This window comes from Toxotes jaculatrix, chromosome 7 (genome assembly GCF_017976425.1).
Source record: "Toxotes jaculatrix isolate fToxJac2 chromosome 7, fToxJac2.pri, whole genome shotgun sequence".
NCBI lineage: Eukaryota > Metazoa > Chordata > Actinopteri > Toxotidae > Toxotes > Toxotes jaculatrix.
In genome coordinates, this window is record NC_054400.1 from 12709236 (window position 1) to 12736735 (window position 27500).

The window sequence follows — 27500 nt, forward strand, 5'->3', positions numbered from 1 at the left end:
TTAGAAGAAAAGGTAGCTAGAACATGTCAAACTTTGTGAATGGATAGTATGCTTTAACTCTTTTGAGTTTGAGGTGTGCCATTACACCCTCCAACCAGAGTTTTATGAGATGGTGGTACATTCTTTTTTTTTTTTTTTCATTTTAGGACAATCAGTCATTGAGGAAGCAGTGTAGACAAAGAAAATGTGATATCTGTGTATGAGAAGCAGCTGGACAGAACAAAGACATGGGTCAGGCTGAATCATCCTGAAGCAGTTTATGTTACATGTATATTTAACATAATGATAGTTTACATATGATTCAGAATTGGCAGTGCCAGATGTTTACTTCATACTGTACTGAATTATCCTCAACATTTCTGTGATGTTTATTTCACATAACACTTGTGTAGTTTCCCATCAAATTAGAGTGAAAATATGTGATCGTATTTCCAAAGACTGAAAACTGTCACTGGTAAATATCCACATACTTTAGTTTTAGTTTTTTGTTTGTTTGTTTGTTTTTAAAAATAACATGTTTTGGTAGAAAAGTCAATTCAGAAAAATGTTATTGTCATTATCTCTCCTAAGATGTGTGATATTGTAATTGACAGTCTAATAAATTGTCGACAAAACTACAGTCCTTCGATCCTTTACAACCGGTCTTGTGTCCAAGTGACTTCCAGGTTACTAGTGAATTTGTTATTATTTGTGAAGGCAGTGAAGTGCACTGAAGACAGTGCAGTTAGGCATATTTAGTTGTTTATTATTTATTGCGCACAAAGTAGTTGAGTGGCTTCTGGAAAACCATTCAGAGCAGCAGAGAAGTCACTCAATCACTTTTCTCCAGCTAATACACCGCTTTTCTTTGGCATTAATCACCTCTCATACAGCTGAGTGAACTCTCGAGCAGCAAAGAGGTTTTCATGTGTGAGACCAATACGTGACCGCGTGTGTGTGAATGCGCGTGCGAGTTGAGAGAGAGAGAGAGAGAGAGAGAGAGAGAGAGAGGGAGAGAGAGAGAGAGAGTGAGGCTACAAATCCGGCGTGGAAACAGACCGACGCGAATCTGTGCCCGGAGTACCGAGTGCTAAAACTTTCCCTCTCCATCGAAATAAGAAAACAAGAAAAGTAGCCTGAGGTGAGTAAACTTGAAGTGAAGGCAGGTGACTCTAACAAACAGTTAGTTACTTTTTTTTTTTAATTTTGCATAGCATTGCATTTCCAGTGTTTGTTTTTAGTCGGAACAGTTTGCTATCGCTCCGGAAAGTTTGACAGGCGTTGCTCTTTTTGTTTGCTGAGTGTTGACAATCTGCTGCACGTGTGGTGTGAGCTTCATCTCGGTGATGATACAGACGATGTTACATGATGTAAAGCAAAAGAAAGAAAAGCTGTGATAAGTTTTAAGAGTTTGAGTAGTTTGCGCAGCATCGTGGTACATGACCTATATTGTTTCCAAAAAAAGAGTCCAACAAATGACTTCATGCAGGCCTACGGGTCTTAGCCCACTGAGATAGATTCAGTAGGTCCACATAATTGTATGGTCAGTTCTGTGTAAATATAAAGACAATGGAACATTACTCTTGTATGCATCTGGAAAATGTCCCAAAAGTGAGCTAGCAATAATAGAACAGTGGCAGTAAGATGGGCGCCAAGATTTCTCATTATCTTTGTGTGAATGATTGTGAAAGTGTTTGCATGTGTTTATAATTTCTAATCTCGGCAGTTTTTGTAGATATTCCGCATAATGGACGGGCAGTGTCATAATAACAGTTGGATGTGTTGCTGAATTATAGATGTGAGAGCACAGACACAAACCTTGATAGCAGATGTCATTAAGACAACCATAATTATCACAAGTTTGATTTTGCATTAGCAGTTATTTAGAGAAATCTAATAGTTTATTATGTTTTTCAGAACTTTCACATAAAACATATCTGTTCATTTTATTTTCCAATGAGTTCTGTAAAAATGTTCATCTCCAGTTACCATCACAAAAAGCTGAACACCCCCTCTGTCGAGATTCTTTGTGTTTGAGAGAATCGATCTATATATTATAGTAGCAATGACCTGCCTTTTCAAGTTTTCAGACTTGGTGAAGTGAGCCCCCTTCTTCAAGGGCTCAGAAGGCAGGGAAAAAAAAAATAAAATAAAATGAACCTCACAGCCTCCAGCACTGAATAACCTACAGCCCAGTATTCCCCATACACCCCACTTATACACACACAGGCATGCACACACTATTCAACTCTCCCTCCGAGTCCAGTAACCAGGTCCAGGTGTTTGTCAGTGTGGGTTATGACAAGAGTATATCTGTATGTGTGTATATGCGTGCACTTGAGCGAGCATTTGTGAATGTATATCCAGATGGTATAATACTGCGGCTCCAAATCTTACCTCACCTCATTTTAGGGGTCTGGGGGCAGTAACACCAGGGGACCACGCAGAAAAAATGCTCGGCACATATGAGTGAGAGAAGCAGAGGTCCAGATGTGTGTGTGTGTGTGTACTGTTTTCCTTGTCTGTCAATCTAGTAAGTCTATGCAGTTGTTGAAGCTTCACTGGGAGCAGCAATCTTATTTAGGTCAGGAACACATCACGCAGATCTGCGAAACAGCCACATTCTTAATTGGCTGTGTAATTGAGTTTCACATCGCAGCTGTAAACAGAACGTTTCCCTCATTTTCTTTTCTTACGTGTGTATATATGTGTGACAGAGATCAGCTGAGACACTTAACAGTTTCATACACCTCATGATGTGAGACGAGGTGTCTGAGACTGGCTGCTGGAAATTCAGATCACATTGCTGGAGCTTAATCTACACGCCAAGAAAAGCAAATTTGCCAAAAACAAACTCAATTTCTGTCTGGAGAGAAGATGAGTGGAACACAAAGAGGAAAAGCCTGACAGAGAAGATAGTGAAGGAGTAAATTTACATGCCCAGTGACCCAATAGAGCAATACTCCCGTCACCACATGGCATGTAAGATCTGATTGATTTAAGTGCTGTAAGGTCAAGGTCAAAATGAGAGGAAAAAAAACTGCAGATGTATTTCCCTTTATGGACACCTCAGTATTGTTTAACATAGATTCTTTTTTTTAAAAATGTGTAGTTGTCATAAAGTTCACAAAGGAAGCTAAATTGGATTTAACAGTGGGGGTTGTTGAAAGAAGTACAGTGGTGGCAGCTAATGAAATGGGTGTGCATAGACTGAAAGTGTTCAGTGAGAACAAAGACCAAACAGACAAAGCATCCAGAAGACATTCAGAAAAGTCTTAACCTTTTTTTCAATCTGATGCCGTTATGGTTGCATGTCAGATCCTAAAGCCTCTCATGATTCTCCATTAAGAGGGAGCAACCTTCCTTAGAAAAATGTAAATGCCCTAAGCACCTGAATAAAATTATAGTCAGCACTTTATTTTGTCGAGGTAAACACACCTAGTGAGATGTATTAAATAACTATAAGTAAGACAGCAAGGCAAAGGCTATAATGAGAATAAAACTAATAGTTCATGTGAACTCAACCACAGTTTGCCAGTGTTAAGCTTCTCTAATGTCCAGTTTCCTCAACTTAGAGATTGAGTTGATAACAATCAAAAAGAGATAAGAGCCTTAAGCCTGAGGCCTTTTTCTCAGAGATCCGTCTTTCTTAATTACAGTGTCAACGTGATTTATAGAAATGTTCCTGTATTTATCTTAACCTGAATTCTGAAACGGATATTTGGATAGTTTTCGCAGGGTTTCCTTCATGCTTTGAAATTTCATCAAAGCTTATAGATTTGAGATAATAACCCGTCTTGAAGGAGCTTTCTTAATGAAAACTGAATGTAGCATGTGTTAAATAAAACTGTCACATTTATCACCATGTGTCAAATCCCTGACTCTGTTCTCTTGAGGAAATTGAGCAACAAGGAAACACAAGAAAATGCATTGCTTACATTCAATATGTGTAAATTTCTGTTAGCAGCATGTTCTCCCTTGTTTTCTCTTCTGCAGTCCTTTAATTCGAGCATGGTTGTGGTCAGGAATTTGTCTTAATCAGTGTGGCTTTTTAGGCAGAAAACACTAGGGCAGGGCAATACAGCAAAATCAAAGCACACGTTGAAAACAAACAGTTGTTTAAGGGACACTTGAGGTCACTGTGGTGAGATATCTGTGTCTACCAGACAGGCTATGCAGCTCTCACATGTCTTACTGCAGATGTCATAGTGGATTTGTGTCAGATTTATCAAGGATAGCTGTGCTCCCATTTTCCCCAAGGTGATACCCTTCCTCCTTATCTCTCAGTGGTGTGGAGCGCACAGCTTTTGTGTACTTTATCTTGACAAATGGTTCCCTCAGCTGTCTAAAGCTCAGGAAACCAAAGTATATCCTAATGTAAGTATGGCCACTTCCAGTAAATGCTTTACATGGATGTCTTTACCTTACTGAAAACATTTTGCGTTCTGCTCTAGAAGCCTGTCCTGGCATTGTTATTGCAACAGTTAATTCCAGTATGTGAACCCCCAAGTCACATATTGAATTTTTAAATAGTGATTGCACAAGCAAGATCATAAATGTTTATGTGTGTGTGTGGTCTTTCTTTTGACACACATGGATCCTATCAAGTTTTCCTCTGTTGTCCTCAGATGCTGGGATGAGTTAAAAGTTTGACACTTGCCTTTTTAGATGGAAATTGTGATCTATTGCCTGTGCTTCTTTGATATCTTCAAACAAGTATGCACTGACACATGCGCGCACACATGGCTCAACCATACTTTTTCACTGCTCATCACACTTGACAGTGTATGTCAGTAGATCAGGTTATTTATTTAACCAAAATGAATTTTTAATATGTTAAACTCCAGTAACTCCGATAACTTATTTAGAATTTTGAAATTTCTTCAACCTGCGCGTTGTTAAAAATTGCTACGTTTTTGCACACCAGAAGGTTTTACAGAGAGTCGTTAAAAAGTCTCTGTGAAAGAGCCACATGGTGAGTCACTAGCATTTACAACATTCATTTACAACATTGTAGTGGTCAGACTTTAATCACATAAAAGTCTTTTATCTGAAATAAAGTGAGTGTCATTTCCAGCGTGTATATGAATATACAGTTATGTGGCACTTGAGTAAGCACTTCACAAGTTGAATCAGAGCTCATACTTTTTCGGGTAAAACATAAACTGTACCATTGTTGTACCACTGTTGTTAGGCAGCCACGGCAAACTGAAATTTGATCTCTGTTGGAGAGACCAGTGAGTAATATATTTGTGTAAATACAACTCTAGTTAAAAGAGACAGGGCATGAACTGCAGAGACAAGATAACATCTGACAGGAAATTTGCCTGCTGGGTTAAATACTGCTGTTGTACTGTCGATAAATGATGAGGTAGACACTGATAGAGGGTTGTGGTAGCTATTATATGCATATAAGAACAGTTTGTGTTTGTCTGTGATGTGAATGAGATGAAGTTGATAAAGTTGGTTCCTTTTACTGGTTGTATGAAGACTGAAGTGTCTGCTTGTAAATTATGTGGGAGTGTAGGTGAAGTAGGTGTGGGTGTTATCAGCAAGTGTGACTGTGATGAACAGTGAATTTGCATGTGCTGCATCGTGGTAGGAGAGAGTGAGTTGGACTCAAAGGAATGTGTCTCTGTGTGATAGCGTTGGTTTGTGTATGCATGTATATAATATAGGGTGCGTTTATATTCATGTCCGTGCTTATCTTTTTAGAATCAGATCATCCAGCCACACAGTGTCATTATCTTAATCAGTTTCTCCATTACTCCCCTGTGCCCCCTCAGGGTGGATATTTAAACACACAGCCTCTCCTGATCTCACGATGGAGTTATTCTGTCCCTGTGCTCTATAATTCACACAGGGCACACAGTTCAGCCACTCCTACCCCGGTGTTCTCCTTTTTCTTCCCTTTTGAATGATGTGGCGAAGAGTTGGCATCAGCACCTTTCTAGAAACAATACTTGAAATGTTCCAGTCTTGTGTTTATTGAAGACCACGCCAGGACCCAGAAGGAGATCACAGTAATCAGAAAATTACTGTGACGAACTTTGTGGCTAAAGTAGAGCTGCTGGCTATAATACTGCACTTAGAACAGAATAGGTTGATGGTATAAAACATGTTTAAATTATGATTTATTAGCTCGACTAATAGCCCACAGAATCAGTTTGGGCCTGTGTCCCACTGGGCGGATGTTAAAACATACTACCAGCCAGCTTCTGATCTCATGATTTGGCTATTTTCACTCACTGCTCTCTAATTCACACAGGTCATACAGCTCAGCCACTCCTCTTTAGTTTCTTTTCTCTCTTTTTCTTTTTGGCATCTGCACCCCCATGATCACTTTGCTTGAATGTTCACCTCTGTCATATTCATTTCTCTATAACATTTTACATTTCAGCGACTAATAAAAAACAGCGTATTGTTGATAAGAACTGCCCTGATCACAAACATAAACAGCTTGAGCCCTGAGGACGCTTTAACTCACATACTGTTTTTGCTTTGAACTGTGAGACTGTTCTTTATTTCACAGACCACAGCTTTGTCTTCTCATGTTTGGTTTGGCTCATTCCTAACCAGAGTAATCACCAGGCCTGTGGTTCATGAGAGAAATGATGGAGTGATGAGTGGGGGACTGAGGGGAAAAAAGAGAAGGGTCTGAGGAGAGAAAGATAACCATCTGGATCCACTTTGGGACAATTTCATCCCTCCTGCCCTCCAAACCAAAGACCCCCAATTTTCATGGTGCCTCTTTTGAGGTGCCATTCCATCAGTGCTGGGAGAAATATTTGCCTAAGAGCAAGTGTCATTGTTAAGTTTCAGGAAGTACCTTCACCTTTTGATCTCTTGGTCTAGACATCCCCTTACTTGGCTTGGCTATCCATTTGGAGTTTTGATAAAATATGGAAAAACTCATTAACTCTGGTTGAGTTATTCTGGATAGACGACAGCATCAATTGTCAGTTTCCAGGTTTCTTTTTCTATATGTGCAGAGAGCGAGAGACCGACAGAGAGAAATTACTTCCCAGTTATTAATTTTCTAAGAATGTCTGAAAAGGTTAAAGGTCAGACCTCCTGTTTTAAAAGACAGGCTGTGTAAAGCACATAAGCAGTTCTGTTTCACTGCATATATCAAGATGTCAACATGTCTAGTCACAAGAAAATACACAAAATCAGACCACCTGTACATTTTATCTGACCAAGTTTCTGCGTTGAGACTTCTAGCATGAAGATGTAAATGAGGTAAACAGACACACAGAGAAGCTGGTGACTTACAGGTAGTTGGTCAAATTGAAAGAGGCTGGAGGCCAAGAAAAAAATGTTATTAAGTGGAAAAAGAAATTGTAATGTTTCAAAGAGTTAAAGGTATTATCTGTACCTCTCTGTGGTATGCATTTTCTTCTTTGACTTTTGCTCTGTTTCTTTGTCTGTCTCACTCTCTTAAACCCAGGTAGTCTTTACTGACTTGTCCTGTAGTCCCCCATACACATGCATTTTGGCCTGGAATGATAAATGGCTTTCTTTTTTCTTTTTTTTTTATTTGTACAGATGTGTCCTTGGCAAAGGATGTGGTATAATGTGTATAATCAAACTCAGAGGTTGTTACTGGTTGTTATTTTTCTCTTTCTTTCTGTCTCTCTCCCAGTCTCTCTCTCCCTCTCCCTTTCTTAAAGCCCTCCGTTGCTCTGCACACACAAGTAGCAAATGCGCTGCTGCAGATGTACTGCTTTGCGTCACATCGTTGATACCCTGCTGGCTGAAATTGCGTCCGCATTGCCTGTACAGACACCAGCTTCTCATGAGACATAAATTCATGATGGGTTTTTCAATGTGTTTTCCAAAGTAATTATTCCAGAGTAATTAAATCTTAGTGACCCTAAATCAAATTTCTCCCCCCAGGATACTGAATCTGATGCATATGAAATCAAATCTCGAGGGGGCCTGTTTCTTCACTTACATGTCCGGTGGATTTATACATATCTATCTCGCAGGGCAGTTACAATGTGAAGCAGGCCTGTGGGAGTCTTTGTGTTGTGTACTGTGCAACAGTGTAATGCTTATTGAATCAACCTATTGATAGGTGCAGCCAGAGGCGAATATATTGATCACTGACATCTGCTGGTGAGATGATGTAGTCTGGTGTATAGTTTCTTTATAGATTAACAATGATTTTAATTGGAAACCAGTAACAGGAACGGGAAGTAGATGGAGGAAATGTGAGGAGAAGGTAAAAGTTATAGATTGCATTATGCCAGACACTATAGCAGGGGGGCTGTTGTTTGTAGATTTAATTAGGTGATATTAAAAAAAAAAAAAAAAAAAACTATACTGACCAGATGCCCAACACTGAATTAGCTGTGCTATATCAGGGGGACAGAGAGATCCAAAATGAGAAAGAAATTTAGAGTAATTTAGAGTCCAAGAGAGACCAGATGTCCCTAACAGGCCTCTGCAGGTTCCTAGCCAAAACACCATCAAGCAAATGACTATATATCAGGTCAGCCTCACACATATACACACACACACACACACACACACACACATTGCCACTATATTATGGCCTCGCACAGGAAGCATCACTCATCAGGAGTTCATGAATGGAAAATATGTCTGTTTATTTATGCTCATTATTTTATGAAGAGCTACAATTCCTTGAGACATTCTTGCTGCTCACACACACACGTATACCATGCATATATTTTCCTGCACACAACATGAGCTACCAGCATCCCTATCTTCACATTCATAACCAAACAGGTGAGCGTGCGTGCACACAAACCTGCACCACATGGTCACTAGTTTTATATTCAATGTGATATGCTGGGAGCAGTGTTTTTACAAGCCGAAACCCCTGAACCATGTCCACTCAGCTTCCTGTAGGGAAAAAAATCATCCAAGCACCCACCCTGTGCTCCTACCTTGCAGTAAGCCTTATATAACAGCTGTTGCTTGCTTTTAAATGTTATTTTGTGACTTTTCTACTAGGTTTAAAGTATTTCATGCTGGTGCTGGTGTTATGGGCTTGTGCCAGATGAGCCACCAGGAAAACCTTCACCTTTTCCAGGGAAGCTGTGTAGATGTACCAGCATGTAAGGCAAGTCAGCATTAATCACCTAAAATTAACTTTGGACTCTTTAGGAGATGCATTTAATATATTACATCTTGTCCATATAGTTTTTGTGAAATGAAATACACACACTTGTAATATTGTTGATACACTAACAGAAGAAATGTACATGCAACATAAAAACAGAGCTTCATGTTATTCAAACCTTTTTCCTATATTGTCTAGTTGTGCCACATTCAACAGTACATGACTGTGTTTAGACAGTGTTCAGCTAACTTAATCATTTCTGGGCACTAGAAATTGGTGCACAGTTGTTTTGATACATGCCAGTGTTGCATTGCATTTTATATTTCATTTTTACTTTACAAAATCAGGAAAAAAAAGTCTATAGCTCCAGGGCTACTCAGGTCAATGGATGATAGAAGGATCGATTACAGCTGCTATGTGAATCACTGTACAGCTGCCAGCTAATGTAGTCCTATCTGCAGCAGACAGAGAAGCAGACAGAGAGCAGGAGGTCGACAGACATCAGCAAGTTTGTTTAATTCACCGTGTGGATTCTGTGAGTCTTGCCAAATCAAAATGATATAATTTGTCACAAACATTGTAAAACATACCACAGTTTCTTTTTGAAAGCTTACTGACAGTCAAGGACGAATAATTCTTTGTTTCTTCTCTAAACCTTGTTCCCATGGATCTCCTGTTCAAACATGACCGGCTGCAGCAGGCACAGTTCACAGGGATTAATAGTAATGACAGCAGTGCAATGTGTTTTCTTCTGTGTGTATGTGTGTGTGCAAATTCTCCTTGGAGGCATCTGTTGCAGGTTTCAGGCACATGTTGTGGGATTAAGGAATTAGTCATAACAAATAACCTCACGCACACAAACTCACACACACACATTGGCCTGCATGCACTCAAGTAACCACATAACACCCCACAATTACAACCCCAGACCACATCCACACATTCCACTAGCATTTCAATCTTGCTTCAGCTAAATTCTTCTCTTCTTTCTTCAGCTTTGTTCATCAATGCTGTCATCTATTGAATCCTGATGACAGTTAAAGAAAAGGTGTCTTAGTAACGGTGAAAGTTGTCTTAATGTTAGGCTTATATTAGTAAAAGATAAGGTAATAGGTCAGGGGAAGCCAAGTTGTCAGAGACTCCCTTTCTCTAAAAAGGAAACACAGTAAAGAACAGTGAGCTTTCCAGTGTTGCCCCTGGGTTCAGGTTCTAGCTAATCAACGGTGCACACAGCCGTGACTGTTCTGTTCCAGGGGACTGGAGATGGAGGGAGGGAGGAAGGGGGTTGACAGGATGAGGGTCCTGCCTGAAATGGGCGCATAGGGGGTGGAAGGAAGGAGTGAGTGCATGTAGTGGCGTGATTGAGGTGTGTGTTCATGTGCCTCAACAACTGTCTTTTTTTTACCTGTGCAAAATTTCCAGGGGCCCGTGTGTGTGTGTGTGTGTGTGAGAGAGAGAGAGTGTGCGTTTCTGCGTGTAGATGAACAAATTATGTCAGTGGTACCAAGTCACTTAATAGTGGAGAGTTAAGTGAGTTGTGTTTTTGAGGCTATGCTATAATCACTATCAGATGTCTGGGTGGAGAAGAGGGACAGAAGGAAAGAGAGAGAGAGAGAGAGAGAGAGAGAGAGAGAGAGAGAGAGAGAGAGAGAGAGTGTGTGTGTGTGTGTGTGTGTGTGTGTGTGTGTGTGTGTGTGTGTGTGTGTGTGTGTGTGTGTGTGTGTGTGTGTGTGTAAATGAGTAGAAAGAAAGAATGGAAGACAGAAAGAAATATCCAGAAAAGTGATATGGCTGCTGTACATGCATGACAAAGAATGCTAATACAATATATGCTTAAAATAGATATGTTTATATTATGCCCAAAAAACATCTATACGCTCATTGGCATTGGCTTTTAACTAACTGATATCTATTTAGAAGACATATCTTCTGTTTTAATGGAAGCCCACAACCTGTCCCAGGGAGTCACTCCTTCCTCCTTACTCCTGACATGAGTTCTGGAGCTGTTGTGTCATAAAATAACTTCAGACTGTTATTATACCCACAATAATAACAGACAATGCCCCCTTGTATATGTTTGGTAATTGGGTCCAGTTCCCTCAGTAAACAAACTATTTTGGACTTAAAGGGATATCTGAACCAAACTAACTACTCAGAATTTCTAATACCTGGATCCAAAGTGGTCTGACCAAACTACATTTCTGTATACAGTGTAGGAACTTTCATACATCTTTTCCCTCGCTTCTTTCACATACCCAGCCAAAATTTTCAACCATTTATTGGATTCAGTTTCTTCTCCAAGGTCCCTCTACCATATTATTCTCATATTAAGAGACTTAGCATTTTAAGATTTTTGGTCCAAGTTGTCTAATGGTCATTGTTCTGCAGCATCTTTCTCAGTTTTCTTTGATGCATTCCCCCTTCTGTGTGTCCCAACAATGAAATGAAGCTGTTCAAAGCTTCACTGCTGATTGGCATCTCCAGCCTGAATGTCGAAACTTGTGGGTGGCATGTTTAGTTTTGCTGTATCTAAAGGTGTGTTCCTGCAATTGAGTGTTCAGGCTCTACTTCTATTCAGCGAGGCCATGTCCTAATCATTGTCAGATGGTGGACACAGTCTTTGCGTCTGGAGCCATTTACGAGGCCTGCGGCCGCCTGGAGGAAAAAGGTGGGGGTGTGGGGGGAATCCACCCAGCGAGGCTGTCCTTTGTTGTCTGAGAACGTGTGAGATAGAAAATAGGAAGCAAATGATGGAGAATTAGTGGTAAGCCAACAGCTCTTATATGACAAACTAATGTTTTGTTGAGGCTTTAGAAATGTTAAAATGTTTGTACTAGATTAATATTTCAGTTTTAAATGCCCCATATTTTGATTGTTGAGGGGGAAAAGGCGCTTGTTTTTGCCCAAACATTGTTATTGGCTTTTTATACCAACATTTAAGCCGCATCACATGTGGGTTGTATTTTGGTTTGAAACATTTGTCTTGTCCAGCTACCAGCAAAGATGACTCACAGCTCAAACGACAACATGTCTTATTATTGAATAAAACAATATTTCATTTATATAGTGGTTTTTGTGCTGAATTTCCCTGTGCGTAAAAATGAAAGAAAATTCAATTATTAAAAATGTAAAATTGAAATGTGACCCATTGACTTTTATGCTTCCAAGTGTAAACAGCTTGTCTCATGAGTGTCATTCGTCATGAGGTTTGGTGTAAACAAGAAACATGGTCTGAACATGGTTTGGTTTAAAAGGAGGCTTACACTGTTGGTGTCCTTGATCACTCCTGCTCATACTTGGCTCATGCAGTGGGAATATTTTCCTTTGCTAGTGATAGTTATTGCTCTAACATTGTAAGTGTTTTGGTGCCAGGAACTTGACTTAACTACATGTGTTGTTTGACATCTTGTCAGTTCACAAAATGGAAAAAAATTGTATTAGAAATAAGGCACAAGCTCATAAAATAGTAAAACAATCCATTTGACCAAACATCATATTCTGTTTTAAGATTTAATAAGCTCAGACTGGCACAGGCAAATGTGAGGGGCTCTGTTGGGTGAGCTTAAACTCAACCGAGGTAGGCGAAGGGTGTCAAATAAAATATAAATGGAATATTCAACATGCAGCTGGTAAAACAATGAATGCTTTAAAAGATTAACTAAAATAGTCTGTTAAAATACCCACACGGTGGAGAGTTTTTTGAGTAATTTCCATAATCTTTATTGTACTTCCAAGAAATGTGAAGAGTTACATATGTTTTGGTTGGTTTCTGTGTCCTACTGTTACTTGCACTCCAATGTTCTTCCCCTGCTTTTTCTTTGTTCTTGTCTGGAAATCTTCACTGTACAATGCTCTGCTTGCATCTACAAGGAATACTATTTATTAGGAAATTAATTCACAGCTGCCTTTACATGCTTCCCTGTACATTCTGATATACACACCAAACCCTGTATTATTAGCCACTGTCAGTTCTGTTGGTCTTTTTCACTTCTTGATTGGCAAGGATGCTACTGTGCCATGCGGATCTCAAGCGCTGATTCCAAACCATTTCCTGACCCTTTACAAATGTATGTAATGAAGCAATGAGAACTTGTTTGAGCTGTGCCATATCCAGGCCCTGTGCTGCAGGAAATTAAGGATAATCTGGAGGCTGTGGACGTTCTTTGTTGCCACGAGGCGTTCTCATGGTGAAGTGGCTCTCCTTCAAGATTGGTTTTCATCCCATATAAATTAGTTTTGCGTGTTTCTGCCCTTTACTTTGCCCTTTTCGTTACCTCTCGATGTTGTTTTCTGTCTGTGTTTCTGCTGTCTGCTTTTTTTTTTTCATTCAGCCCTCTACTCATAACCCTGACAGATCATTCAACTATCATCCATCCAAAATAAAAGCCCTGTGATAAGCTCTGTAATCTCTCTCAGTTACTTATAAATCTGTACCATCACATAGTAATTGAAAGCCAATCTCAGATCAGTTTGTTTTTCTCAGGGCATTTGGGGAATAAAATAAATATACGTTTAAAAAAATACGTTTTTCCACTAAACAAAATTTAGATGTCTCTATGTATGATATACATTTTATATGGTCTTTTTTTTCTCTCTTTCTTACAATAGCCTGCAATGTGTGCATGGGCAGCTGCTGATCTAGGGCACTGGCACATTTTTTTATTCTAATTTAAACACTGAAAAGAACAGTGTCATACTTTCACTAAACCATGTAAACAAATTAATTGGAGTGATGCCTTACTCTGACTATTGGCCATAATCACATTATTAAGTACTTCTAAACATAACTGTTGTCCAACTGCTAAGTATAGCAAAATCATCACAGCAATGATCAGGCTAACAAAAAATGTAATTTTCTGCAGTTTTGTTGTTGTGCTGTGATTTATTGAAACACCAATTTAGAAGTATCAGATATCTGGATTTTCCTTGTCTCTTCATCTGCTCCTCTCCTCCACATTCTTGGGGATTTAGTCAGACTGGGGTGCAGGTAGGGTAGGCCTCACAAATAGCATGTCATAAAAGAACATCGAGTGAGTGAGTCTACTGTATTGAAGTAAGCAAAGGGGCTCTGTAGCAGCAGCGTGGTGTTGTGTATGGTATGTTTTGAGACCAAAGAAGCAATCCTTAAAATGTTTACAGTGGTTTCATTATAAAGATCAGTACTGAATTTAATGTTTAAATAAACAGGCTTGTGCCCTAAATTCATATCCACTTGAACTGTCCTCGAGTGAATTTCAGCAGTGGATGCAATTTTCAGTTGGAAAACATTTCACTTTCTCACTGATTTGAGACACGAGAGCATAATTCCCTAGATTTGCTCAGGGGGAGCATGTGATTTCACGGTGGGCCTTCTTCGCTGTGGTTTGAGTCCCTGTGTGTTTGTTGTTTTTAAGTAATAAAAGAAGAGGTGACAAAAAGAAGGGAGATGTCAGGTTAATTGACTGGTGCGATAAATGTTGGGGTGCTTCAGGTTTCAGCTGTTTTGATCTTTCAGACGTGTTAAGTTCATCCATCGACCTACTCGTTCGCAAGTAAAGGCCCGAGGTCACTATGGCACCTTAAAAGTCCAAAAGTACACTTTTACATTAAAACAAGAAGTCAGTAATATTATATGTTGTCGGTCCATTTCTATTGGAAGAAACAAAACAAGAACTGGCCAAAAAGTATCTAATTTTCTGTGTTGCAGTCTTGTTAAACTACATAAGTTCCTTCTGCACACAACACATTTCAACCTCTCAGTGTTGAGGTGAAAAAAAGTTCCAGACCAAACACGTGGAAAAGATTTGGTAACCTGGCAAGTAAATAGGTTTGTTCCTTGTTTTAAGTCTGCAGGTAGAGAAGGTACAAACTAAGGGGTCTATAGAAACAGTAATGAGTCATATCCTTCAAACTGCTGTTCTCTATCTCAGACACCTCCTAAAATTCACACTGCAATGACCATGACACACATATACGTGCACATGCAGGCACACAGCTCTAACCTGTTCATGACTCCATACTGTACTTCACACCTCTGGGGGTGTTTTCTGGGGAAACACATCACGTCAGTCACCAACGTCAACACGTCAGTCAAACTTCTGCAGACACAGTTGACATTTTCTGGCAGGTGCAGCCAGCAGGGGTGGTCTGCAGACGCTTTGAGTTTGACTGACAGGATGGAGTTCTGGTGAGTCCCTCTGTGGGCTGTCATCAGGTAGCAAAATAAATTTGGATATTTTCAGTGACAACATCTTGTTGAGAACTAAAAACAACATACAGATAGGATATTTGAGAACTGTAGGAGTGGGACGTGTGACCAAATGAAAATGAGGACATTATATGGTAAACAAAAGCTAAACTTTAAAAAGTCTTCTTTTCAGAGTTTATATCTTCCATCTGTGCTGGAAACACAGTATCTTTACTACATCAAAAAGGTTTGCGTCAAGGGGAAAAGTGCAGGTGAGGTAAGGCTACATGCAAAATATGGTTGCCTGGATTTTACTGGAGTTGGCAGGAGTTTGCCTAAGAGAATTAAAGCTGCCTGTTTTGTGCCGTTGGCGTCGATATTGCCATTGTCTCATAAATAGATCCTGAGAATGTTTTTCATTAAAGAATTAAAAAAGATCATCCTTGACATGCTGTTCCCCTTCGCATAACTTTGAATTTTGAATGCATGCAAACAGTGCAATTTTAACTTGACATGCAAGTTAAATGAAGCCTGTCTGTGAGCGAGATCTGTTTTCTAGCTGGAGAAAACATACTGTGTTCCTTGTTACAAATGATTAAAAGTATCAGTCCTGTTCTCTGCCTCACTGCGCTCACTCTCCCTCCCTTCACATGGTCTTCTTCAGCACATTCTACTTTCAACAAGAATTTAACTTTTTTGTTGTTGGGTCTCTCCTAAACATATAGTAGCAGGGTGTCCGCGGGGTTTTAAAAAGTATTAAAAGGTGATAAATCAAAATTACCAAATTTAAGGCCATTAAAAGTGTTAAATGTGGTTTAGAGGTATTTTTTTTTTATAAATAGGTATTATTTTTTCAGACTATGAGGTGTCCTATTCTGACTGAAATTCTACCTACAAAAACTCGTGTTAGTCTCAATCGTTAGTCGTCTCAATCCTGAAGTCTCAACTTTGTATGATTGATGCCGACTGATGATGACGTCATATTCAGTGGTCGTTCGACATCTCAAACGCTGTGCGCGCTCAGCTCACCTGGACAGTGAACTGGCTGGTTTACGTTTCTGACGAGTTTAGATATATCAATCAGCGTCCAGGCAACCATTGTCGTCGTCATGGGCAAATGCAAGTTTTCTGACAGCTGGGTGGAAGATCCAGCGTTTAAGGACTGGCTCAGGCCTGTAGTAGGGAATAACCGGCAGGCTTATTGTTCAGTTTGTAAAAAAAACATCAGTGTGAACTGGATGGGAGCTAACGCACTTCGGTAGCATAAGCAATCGACTAAACATAAAAATGTTTCTGTGCTGCTGCTGCACCACCACCACCGCAAACTACTGCCACGGGACAAGCCAACGTTACGGCTCCAGCAACTACGTCTAACCTGCGGGTGACTATGGGCGCCACACCAACACTGCGCGCGGAGGCTCTGTGGTGTCCAAACACTGCAGTTAAACACCACTCGTTGAACTCCAACGAAGGAATTGCGGAGCTGTTTAAAGAAATGTTTCCCGACTCTGACATCGCGAAGTCATTCACGTGTGGTAAAGACAAAACCGGGTACATTATCAGATTTGGATTAGCATCGTTCTTCAAAAAACAACTTATTGATGGCATCAACAAGGCTGGGCCATTCGTGTTGATGTTTGATGAGAGCCTCCATCAGGCGTCAAAGAATAAACAGCTTGATATCCATGTTCGATACTGGGAGGAACATTCCTGTGGCAGAGAGAGCAGTTGAAGTTTGGCCAGTGATTAAGATTAACTTTTGTCATTTAGTAGTACTACTACTGCTGCTACAATGTTTAGGCTGCTACTACTAATAAGAAGAAGAAGAAGAAGAAGGCAAGGCAAGGTTTATTTATATAGCACCATTCGTACACAAGGTAATTCATAGTGCTTTACAGATTACATTAAAATCATAAATAATAGAATAAAAGAAAATAATAATAAGGAATAAGGATAAAAAAGTAAAACAGATTATTTTCCAAAGCATTTGCAGTGAACATTCATTGATGTTCCTCATTTGTTAGGAACTTTAGACCACCAGTTCATTTAGTGGATGCCAGTTTGTGAAGTGATATCAGCAAGAGTTCATATAGCAGATGCCAGCTTGTAATGTGTCAGCAGTTCGTGCAGTGAATGCCTGCCTCATGGAACTGTACTCTTCATTGCACATTTTATGTTTTGTCATTTGTTTATTTTTATTCACAAAGTGAAATAAATGTGTGCAATATGAAGTCAACATCAGTGAGTCTCTAAATCTATTCTGTTGTGTATAGTGTTATATATGTCAAAATCTGTGTCAACGTTAATAAGGACGCTGATTAACACTTGCAACTCAGTGTCGTGATGGTTTTAAAAGAAAATCCGAAGGTAGTAAAAAAGGTATTAAATTTAACTTAAGGATTGCTGTATATACCCTGAGTAGGAGAATATGGCAACTATGAAGTGATCAATGGCTTTCAAATCCCAAACTTTATCCTGTAGGTTCGCAGACTGGGATACGCCGCCTCTCCTCCCCTCTCTAAATGTTCCAGTAATTTCAACATATACAGTAAATCCCATTTATTTTGTTTTCCAAATATTTTCTTTCAACATTTTCTGTCCTTTTCTAATTCCCTCTCTGTAATGTAGTAATATCCACCTCTGAAGTGGTATTTGAATTTAGCAGCCATGGTTTGTGATGCCTTTCAGGGGAAGTTTCTGGCCTGTAAATGAGTTGGATGGTTTTCATTGTAATCTCATCCAGCCAGGTTGTTGTAAATACAATTACAGAGCTGCTCCTGGCTGTGGAATATACCCTTCCTGTGAATATGTGTTACAGAGACATGGAGAAAGAGAGGGTAAAAACAAAGAAAGGAGAAGGCAAAAGAAAACAACAAAGACCTGGTGCCAGTTTAATAAATGAAAGTGACCAATTTCACATTGCACACCAAACCACATGCTCGGATTGAATCTAGTTTTATTGAAGTTTGGATCCTTGTTTTTTGGGTTTAAGATTTTTGTCACAGAGTATGTGTGCGTTTCTCATTAGAAGACCTAGACACTGGACATCAGGCACCCTGCCAGGAAGAAATACAGGTTTTAATATAATTGCTGGTGTGCACTTTTACTGTGTGGGTGGGGTGCATGTGTGTGTTCCCGTGTGTGCAAGACTAACAGAAGTGCCTCAGAGCAGCAATGTGTGAGTACAGGGTAAAAGGCCAGGCTTGCTGAGTGATTGCCACATTAACCATAAGTATGAATCAATCTTCTGTTCCGACATTTGGCTATTTACAGACTCACATGAATTTGATCATGTGTTTTCTTCTAATGGTTTTCTAGGATTTACTAAAACCTCTATGGCAGCACTGTTTTGCTGGACAGCAGTGCAGATGGTGGAGGGTGGGTGGTATGTCAGCTTGTAGAGTGGTCTGAAAATGTAGCTCATGACAAATTCAGCATTGGACAGTTATCGATCACAGTGTTATAAATGCAGTGACTTAGAATGCGAGTGCACATGAATGTATAACTGAAGTTATTTTTTTTTCACCAGATACAGAATTTATTTCTGCTTTGCACTGCAGCTGAAGAGTTTGATAGAATGAGAGTGGTATTGTGACACAAATAAATTCTAAACCTGTAAGAAGCACTAAAAATAAGTGTGTTTTTGACAGCTTCATGTGTTCATACAGGTTTTTGCCTATGGTCAGTTTGTGTATATGTGTATACACTCAAGACTTTGAATAAATATGACCATTATTATGCACAAATAATGTCATGTCAGTCATGTTTATCTGTAATGTACAGATTGAAAATAATAGCTATCTATTCTTCCTGCCCTTCTCCTCCTTTCCTCTTCAATTGTTTTCCCATCCTTCTCAGATGTGCATTGGGCTTTAATTCTGGAAACTTATCTGATTTTTTGGGACCAATTGAGGACTGGTTGTACACAGTCAATATTATCCCTCAAATGTATTTTAAGGTACTACATAGGCTTTTTTTTTTTTACCTGATAACAGTGATGCTGAGATCTATGATGTGGAAAGTCCTTGAAGTTGGCATAATTTCTGAGTGAGTGACAATATTGAGATTTTATTTTATATTTGATCATTGTCTGTGCATTATGCCGCTTAAAATATAGAGCAAATTCAGGCTATACTTATGTGTGTCTGGATGGGTTTATGTAACCATGCATTATGCTTGTCTGCCAAAGTGAATGAGCACCTCAATCTGTCTGTCATCGGAATACATCACCTTCACATCTGTGTCCTCTAAACAACACCTTTCTGTCATCTGTTTAAGTTTTCACATAGATGAGAATTTGTGTGTTACAACAAAACATGCAGATGAAGGACACTGCTCATGAGAAAATGTTTCTGTGTCCATCTGCATATTCATGTGTTTCCAGTGCAGGCTGCTTCTTCTCTCAAGTCATCTTACCTGTCAGTGTTTTCATTGGCCATTGTAAAGCAGACAACGAAATGACAGTTTGCAGGAACTCAGTGAAAGAAGGGATTTAAGCAGTAATCCACCTCACTGATCCTTTTTAGAAACAACCAACTGTCTGGCACACAGCCTGGCTCTCGCTACGACACGCCTGCTTTTGATACCTGAAGGGTGGACTGTAAACTGACACCCACAGTGGCATTTTCTCCTTCCCACATACTTCAGATCACACATGAGATAGATTTGAAGCCATTTCCCTCAGTTGGTAAAACAACTGGTTGTTAGCTTGCATATGAACTGAGGTGGTAGCCCAGTGGTAAGGCATGTAGCCATCATGGTTTAATATAAAATTTGAATTTAATGATAGTTTGATAGTTTTTCTCTTTTATTTTTTCACATGTATATCAATTGCCAGGAACTTTTAGTGCTATTATTTGCAAGAGTGCTTAGACTTGTAATGGTATGGGGTATTTTGCCCCTTCACTGTTCAGGTCGGGTCACATAGAAACAGATAGGATTCTTTTGTTTGGGAACATTTGGCACAAACAAAGACTGACTTGTATACTTTTCTATCAGACTGGAGGCTAGTAGGTTTCATCGGTTTACCTTCTGCAAACATTACCAACGGTTTTTCTTTTTCATTTTCAAACATATTCATTTGATAATTCAGTGTTAGTTCAGCTTAGCCTGTTATAAACAAATTCTCTCTGTCTTTAGAGCAGAGCCGCTGCCAAAAAAATGAGTTTGAGTAATTAATCATGCTCTATAAATCTTCCATTCTTCTTGAAGTCAAGCCCGGACCTGGCTTATATTTTCATATTCTTATAGATGTTACGATGACTCTCATTCAGTATCTTCTGTCTGTCAGCAAACAAACTCATGTTTTATTTTTCTAAATCTGTGTGACATTTTTTAAAAGCATATCTAAGCATACATTTCATTTTAATGTGGATAAGGCTTGTGCTCTGTCATGACTAATAAAGCATGGAGTGTTTTGGTCCTGAGGGCTAATATTTTAGTGGAGCTGTGTCTGAGCTAAAAGAAGTATTAACCACCAACTACCAAATGCTATGTCACCTTCTTTGTCAGGAACTGAATGGCACCTTTATTTGAGAAAATGTAATATTTTTAATTTCTTTTCCACTGGTTATGGTGTGAGAGATGAATTAAAGTTTGTAGAGCTTTGATTTATGGACAATCTGGCCTTTTTAACACCTAATATGAATTGACCTCTTTGTCTAGTGGTGGTTCTGACTATGGGGGATAACACATGCAGAAAAGACCACAGACAGACACACAACAGACACGCACACACTCACACATGCATAAGCCCGGAGTGGTTTATAGGGTGGCAATAAAAAGAAATGTTGTGTGAAATGAATCCAGTGTGAGTTACAGTGTTTTGGAGGCTGTGTTTTCTTAGAGATGAAGAAATGGACCCGCCCAGAGTGTCATGTTTATATAAAGAATTTTTATTTGAGTTTAATTTTCCAACTCTACAGGTGGGGATCTGTACAACCTGACCCTCCAATCACAAGATCTAATAAAATGTGTAAATTTGGCATACAACCTGCATGTCTGTTTTACAGAAAACAAAACGTTAAAAAGCTACAGTATGTGCCCCTTTTTTGTATGACTTGAGTTATGTTTCATTCGATTTGATGCATAAAATTAAAAAAAAGTGTATGTACATGACAGTTGCTTGGCATTAAGAAAAGTTATAGCTGAGGAAACCCGGTACATTTGATGTTTTTAGGTACCATAATCATTGTTCATTTTGTAGGTTAAAAAAAATTAGCGGTGTACAAAGTTATTAAAGAATGAACCAGGGGATAACCGGTTTGTCAATGTGTAGAATTTTTTATTTAACAATCTTAAGTCTGTATCACTGTCTTTTATAGTAACCATACAGTCTATGTTTTTTCTTACTGTATTTTCTTGTGTTTGTTTTTGTGTGTGTTTACACAGGGATTGTAGAGCTGTGTGACCAGACCCATCTGTGAAAGTAAAGCTCCTCTTATATCAGGCCTAATTCAGAGGTAAGAGCAAAATCCAAGTTATATTTATTAGTCATTCAGTGATGGATTAGCACTCTCAAATTAGACATTCGCACACAAATAAATACAAAATCTAAGAAAATCTAGAAATTGTAAAGTAACAGAAGATACACAAACTAAAAACAGTCAGGCCCTCATCAAGAGAGAACTGAAGTGCTGGGACCCCCTCACTACTTTCTTTGCAAAATTTGATTTTGGAGCTAACCAAAATAACCAAAAAAAAAATAACAGAGTGCAGCTACATTATATCCCGGAAGGACCAGGATGGCAGTGAAGGGAGACAGTCTCACATTGCATGTTTCTCTGAAATCCAAACTTGCCAAGAGCAACATATAGACAGTGACACCATATCCTTCATAAATTACTGTATATTTGACTTGTCCTAAAATATCTAACTTGAGCTGTAAAGACTCCCCGTGTAGCCTACAGGATCAGTGGTATTTTGCTACTTGTTCTCTTTCCCTCAAGCACATTGTCTGTGAACAGAATTTAATGCCTCTGAGCAGTGGCTCTGCACAAGAGAGACAGTATTATAGTGTGTAAAAAATATTCATGCTCTTTTCATTTGTTTACATCTACAAAATTTGGCGATAGAACCACCAAGCTGTGAGCACTGCTTGCTTGCAAATATAAATGTTTCCTGGGGGGACAGCAATCTGTAACCTTAGCCTGCATTAACACAAGTGATTTAGATTCAGTTGCCAAGAGGAAATTTATTAGTATCTGGGAGCAGTTTATAGCCAGCTGCATGGACAACTACAACAACTAAGGAGGTTTTGTAACATGTAAAATCACCATGAGCTGAACCACGGCTATTCAGCATTTGAGTACATCTGTGATGCATAATCTCATGCTTTACAAGCAGCCTACTGTCAGTCACTGAGACCAGGCCTTCCTCTAAAAGCACAAAGACACACATATAAATGCACCAGTAGCTTGCTAAAACACTGTACGCATCCACTCTGCTGTAAACCAATGATCCATTGCCATTGGTGATTTGCTAATAAAATTATGGCTTTTGTTAGCTGTTAGCATTGTTGCAACTCCAGTACAAAATACTCTCATTTTCTCACATAAAGCGGTGCTACAGGACTGTGTAGAAGTGGACAACAAAGTAAAAGAGGCCCTTGCAAGTGTATAAAGGAAAGCTGTTTGTAGCACAGCTGACATCTGGACAAGCACATTCTCCACCAGTGCATATTTGTTTCTTAGAGGACACTGGACCATTCAGTGAGGGGAGGCAGGTGCTGCTGAATGCACATTTACATATGGTTGTTTAAAGTAAAGACCACACTTCAGCCAGCAGTTGAGAATATACTGAGCAGCTGGCACTTGGTCACTAGGGTGAGGTGAAGGAGGGGTTCTCATTGGGGTTATTTGAATTTGATAATGCCTCATACAAGGCGTCTCCTGGTTGATTATGTCCACGTTCGATACGTGTCAAGTTGTGTGTGCTCTTGGTTGCAACTGGTGCTTTAAAAGTACAGTGTGTTTGAGTATGTCATCATCATATGCACATTGTTGAATGTATTCATCACAATCACAGAAAGATGCCAAAGCATTCAGAAGTAGTTAAGCCTCCATTAGAGAGCCAGGTTGCCTTCACTCAGTGGAATGAGATCATCATGTTTTAGAGCGTTGTGGACTGACGTGTGGGACACACCGTGTGAATAAGGCATTGTGAAAGCATCTTGATCCCAAATTTACTGTAGGGATTTAGATATTTAGAATGTATCACATTTCTTTCAGTTTTCTGTGTTTATGCTGTGTGTCCAGGTTGGCAGAGTGGGTGTAGTTTTTGTGGGTTTATGTCTTTTTATAACTTTTGCTGTTGTCAAGTGTAACTGTTATAGGGTTTGAATAAATCATTGATAAATGATAACTAACTATAATGTCAACAGATATTTAAATAGGCTTTTTAACTTTAAGTTTTAAAACCAGAAATTGAATACAAAACTAATTATTTTATCACTCCAACGATACTTAATACAAATGCAAAAGTGGCCCCTCTTCAGATGCATATCATCACTACTCTGAGGAACTTCTGTATCTACACTATAACTGTCATTTCTCCAATTCTGTGTAATGTATGTGTAATGTGTAGCATATCGAATTACCTACTGATCAAACCAGCTCCATCAAACCTTTGTTAGTCGGTAAATGAACTACTCTTTAAGTTAGGTGACCCACAGTAGAGCCAGTTGTAGAGGAAACACTGATGTGTGGTGTCTGTATTAAACATTAGCCTGGAACCTTTGAGTGGGAGACACATGTTTCAGCAGGGCCATTACTGCTGTAACATGAGAAGGTGCTTTCATGTGCACACATACACAGCGGCAAACTCACAAACACGCACATATACACGGAAGGAAATGCACATGTGAACCCACACGTACACACACAGGTGTGCTGGCAACAGCATCTTTCAACATGACTGGGCTCTACCCTGAGATACACACTTTGGAGCAGAGAGGCAGTGCAAGAGCATGGGTGTGTGAGTGTAAATGAAGAGAGAAGTAGCTATTGGTGAGGTCATGAACTTGGAAATGAAAAAAAAAAGAAGCTTCCTTGTGCTTTTCCATTACATCTCACTCCATGGACTTCTGTTGTGCATTTGTTGTAGATACCAACCACATTGTGCATAAATATTCTCTTCAATGGATAAATGCTCTTGTTCCTAATATTTCTCATGCGAGACATCATAAAATAGGTGAATTTCCATTGCAGGCTTTGGTTTTATCATGGCAGAGATTTCCAGTGATTGAAACATGTTAGCTTTTGTGTGGCTGCTAACGGTGAAGGAGTCTTTTTGACTGGAGGTGACATTTAACACTGAGGCCTTAAAATTACTTGTACAAGAGTAAAGAAGAGTTATATATCGCACTAGATCACCTCAGAAATAACACCATATACAAGATGAAAACATCCAAAAATTTTAATCTGCACTTTGTGGATCCACATCAGTCACTAGGGGTGCATGTTCTTTGTCCCCAAGGGGGCACCATACTTATAGTTTTCTTTCACCTGTTGCAATCAGATGAACATCAAAAGATAATTCAAGTTAAAAGTTTGGAAGACTGTGTTTTTTTTCCTCTCCTAAACATTTATGTTGAAGTTCTACTTGTCAAGTAGTTTATAGTTTGTGTTTTCCACTCTACACTTTATAGGATGTTAAAGCCAGTGAAAGTGTATTGTAGTTAAGCTTTTACTGAGTTCCAAGCATGTAGTAAACGCATTATAAGGTTCCACTCAGTTGCTCAAGCCAAGGTTTTATCAGACAGATCTCAAGTGCTGCTCACTCGTCACTGTGTGTGAGCTGCTGTGATGACGGTTTTTCTGTAAGCGCAGTTCTCACGGCCTCCCATTTTCTTTCTCTCTCCCTGTGTCTTTTTCTTTCTTTTCTATCTCTCCCTTGCTCTTTCTCTCTCTCATACACACACACAAACAGCTGTCCACATGCTTCAGCAGCCTACTAGCATTGAGCAGGAGCAGCAGAAAGTACTTAGTGGTCTAAAAGAGGGAGCAGTTGGCTTTGTCATAAGCCCTGTTTGGGCTAGAACAGACTCCTAAATAAACTGCTGCAATGGGACACCACTGTTTACCAGCAGTGAGAGGACTGTATTCAAAGTGTAGCAGTGTTGTCTCTGTGGTCGTTCAGCTGTGATGAGGCAAAACAGAGAGACTGGCATGTGTACTACAGTGGCCAAAGTAAGGGGGGAAACACACAGAAGTGGAGTGGAGCATGAATAAAATTTTAGTTGGTGTTTGGAACTTACTCATTTAAGATAATAAGCAATCCTGTGGGGCACTGTGTGAGCACTGTAAACAGTTGTAGCAAAGCCTGACATGAAAACAAACTAAAACAAACTAATCCAAACCTTCCAAACCTCCACTGTCACATGATGTCGCATGTCGCATTGTTGCATGCATGTCTGATAATGTGGGACCATTGCAGATGGTTAAAGTTGTAATATAATGAAATAGCTTTATTCATTACTGCTGTATTTATTACATTCAGGCACTCCACCTGCAGTCTACTCTCAGGGGGATTTATTTGTAAAGGCCTTAAAGAACACTTGATCTTTTGTCTTAAAAGAGAACTGCACCAGTTTAACATTGCACTCCTGTAACATTGTCGGAAATGTTATTTGAGAAATTGACATCCTCAATATTTACAGCAGCTGTAAAGATATCTAAATCCAACTTAAAATGTACTTTAATTAAACTTTTATTCTCTGCTGCCTGGGTCACTGCTGAAAAATATTGGCTGTTTAAAAAATAGTTTTGAGTACTGTACACTGAGAAAGAAGAATAGCAATAAAATGTGTAACTGACATACCAAGCCCACAATTTTGGGTATACATCCCTCCCCATCTTCTTAGCTCACATACACACATACATGTGCACATACCAACATTTAGACTGAAACACACACACACACACACACACACTGACCTTGAGGGTGTTAGTGGTGTTGACGTTTGTTTGGACGGTGCTTCAATTCCTCAGACTGCTGCAAGGTCACATGGCTTGACATCAAAGAAAAGAATTTCTTCCTGGGCGACACTGAGAGCTCCAGTGTTTATTCTAAAAGTCTGACTGTCTCGCTGTCTATGTTTCTGTCTTTGTCTGTCGCAATGGCTGCCTTCATGCCTGTCTGTCTGTCTGTCTGTCTGTGTGGTTACCTGCATTTGCCTCTTTGTTTGTCTCTTTGTACAATATCTGCACAACTGTTTCGTTCCATCTTGATCTCAGTCACTCGCTTTTTTGTTTAGCTTTGGCAATAAAAAAAAAAGGCACTCAGTGTGCTTTCACTGTAGAGAAAGATGAACTGTGGGCTACAATGGAAAAGCATTTATTTGTTGCCATGCATATTATGTTGTCAGCCCACTGCCTGATAATGTGGAGTGACTGGATTTGGCGAGTTCTGTGCTTTTCACTTGAATGCCATTTAGCGAAGATTGGTGATTGCTCCATTTTCTCTCCATTTTAAACAAATGTTGTTTTCTTTAGTAACAGTCCTTTCAACCACAGCCAGCTGAAATGTTGCGTTGTGAAACACATTGTTTGTCTTTTTGGAGTGTTGTCCACCTGTCTCTTATAACTCATTGTGATCATCTTCACACCACAAGTCTGGTGAGGATGAAGTGATTTGTTCTTTGGTTGCTGGCTGCAGATCAGCATGTTCAAAAAAAACAAAAAACAAAACAAAACACAGAGGTGATGAGAAGCAGAACAATAGGGCATGTGAACTACAGTAACAGAGTTGGATTCAACCTGTGTAGCACATAGTAAAAACATTTGATGACAACAAGAGTGCAGCATGAATACTAATGAAATGTGTTTTGTGCGGAACGATACTGTTCTCCTACTACTCTCCTAAGAAACCAACTTAAAATTCGTAATGTGAGATCTACATTTCATAGTCTGATTGTCTTGTCACAGTGTTGGAAGCACCAAGCTGTGTCTGCACTGCAGAGTAATTCATGTGCATGGTTAGCTGTGAGGTTTTGCCCCTGGGGATGTGTTTTGTTTTGATGTCCTCCACTGCAGCCAGATGAATGGCCACATGGAGGGGCCAGGGGGGAGGAGGGGACCTTTGGACATGTTAAAGGACACCTGTGGGGCTTTAGGGGGCCTCTGCATGATGGACGTGGTTCCGCTTCAGGTGGCAGTAATTTCTCTAAGCCATGGGGAGGGGCAGTGGGGTCGGATTTTGTGTGTGTGTGTGTGGGTGGTGTGTTTGTGAGCTGTGAGCGTGTGCATGTGGTGTGCTTCTGTC

General features: G+C 39.5%; 1 protein-coding gene across 2 annotated transcripts in view; it reads left to right on the forward strand.

Annotated features, from left to right (window-relative positions):
• The first annotated feature begins 1038 nt into the window (after positions 1–1038).
• bmpr1ba (bone morphogenetic protein receptor, type IBa) overlaps positions 1039–27500 on the forward strand; it is a 103178-nt gene continuing 76716 nt past the window's right edge. For both annotated transcript variants that reach the window (XM_041043054.1, XM_041043055.1), the window contains exons 1-2: positions 1039–1120; positions 21630–21700. The gene's annotated coding sequence lies outside the window, so the exon portion shown is untranslated. The remainder of the gene's footprint in view (positions 1121–21629; positions 21701–27500) is intronic.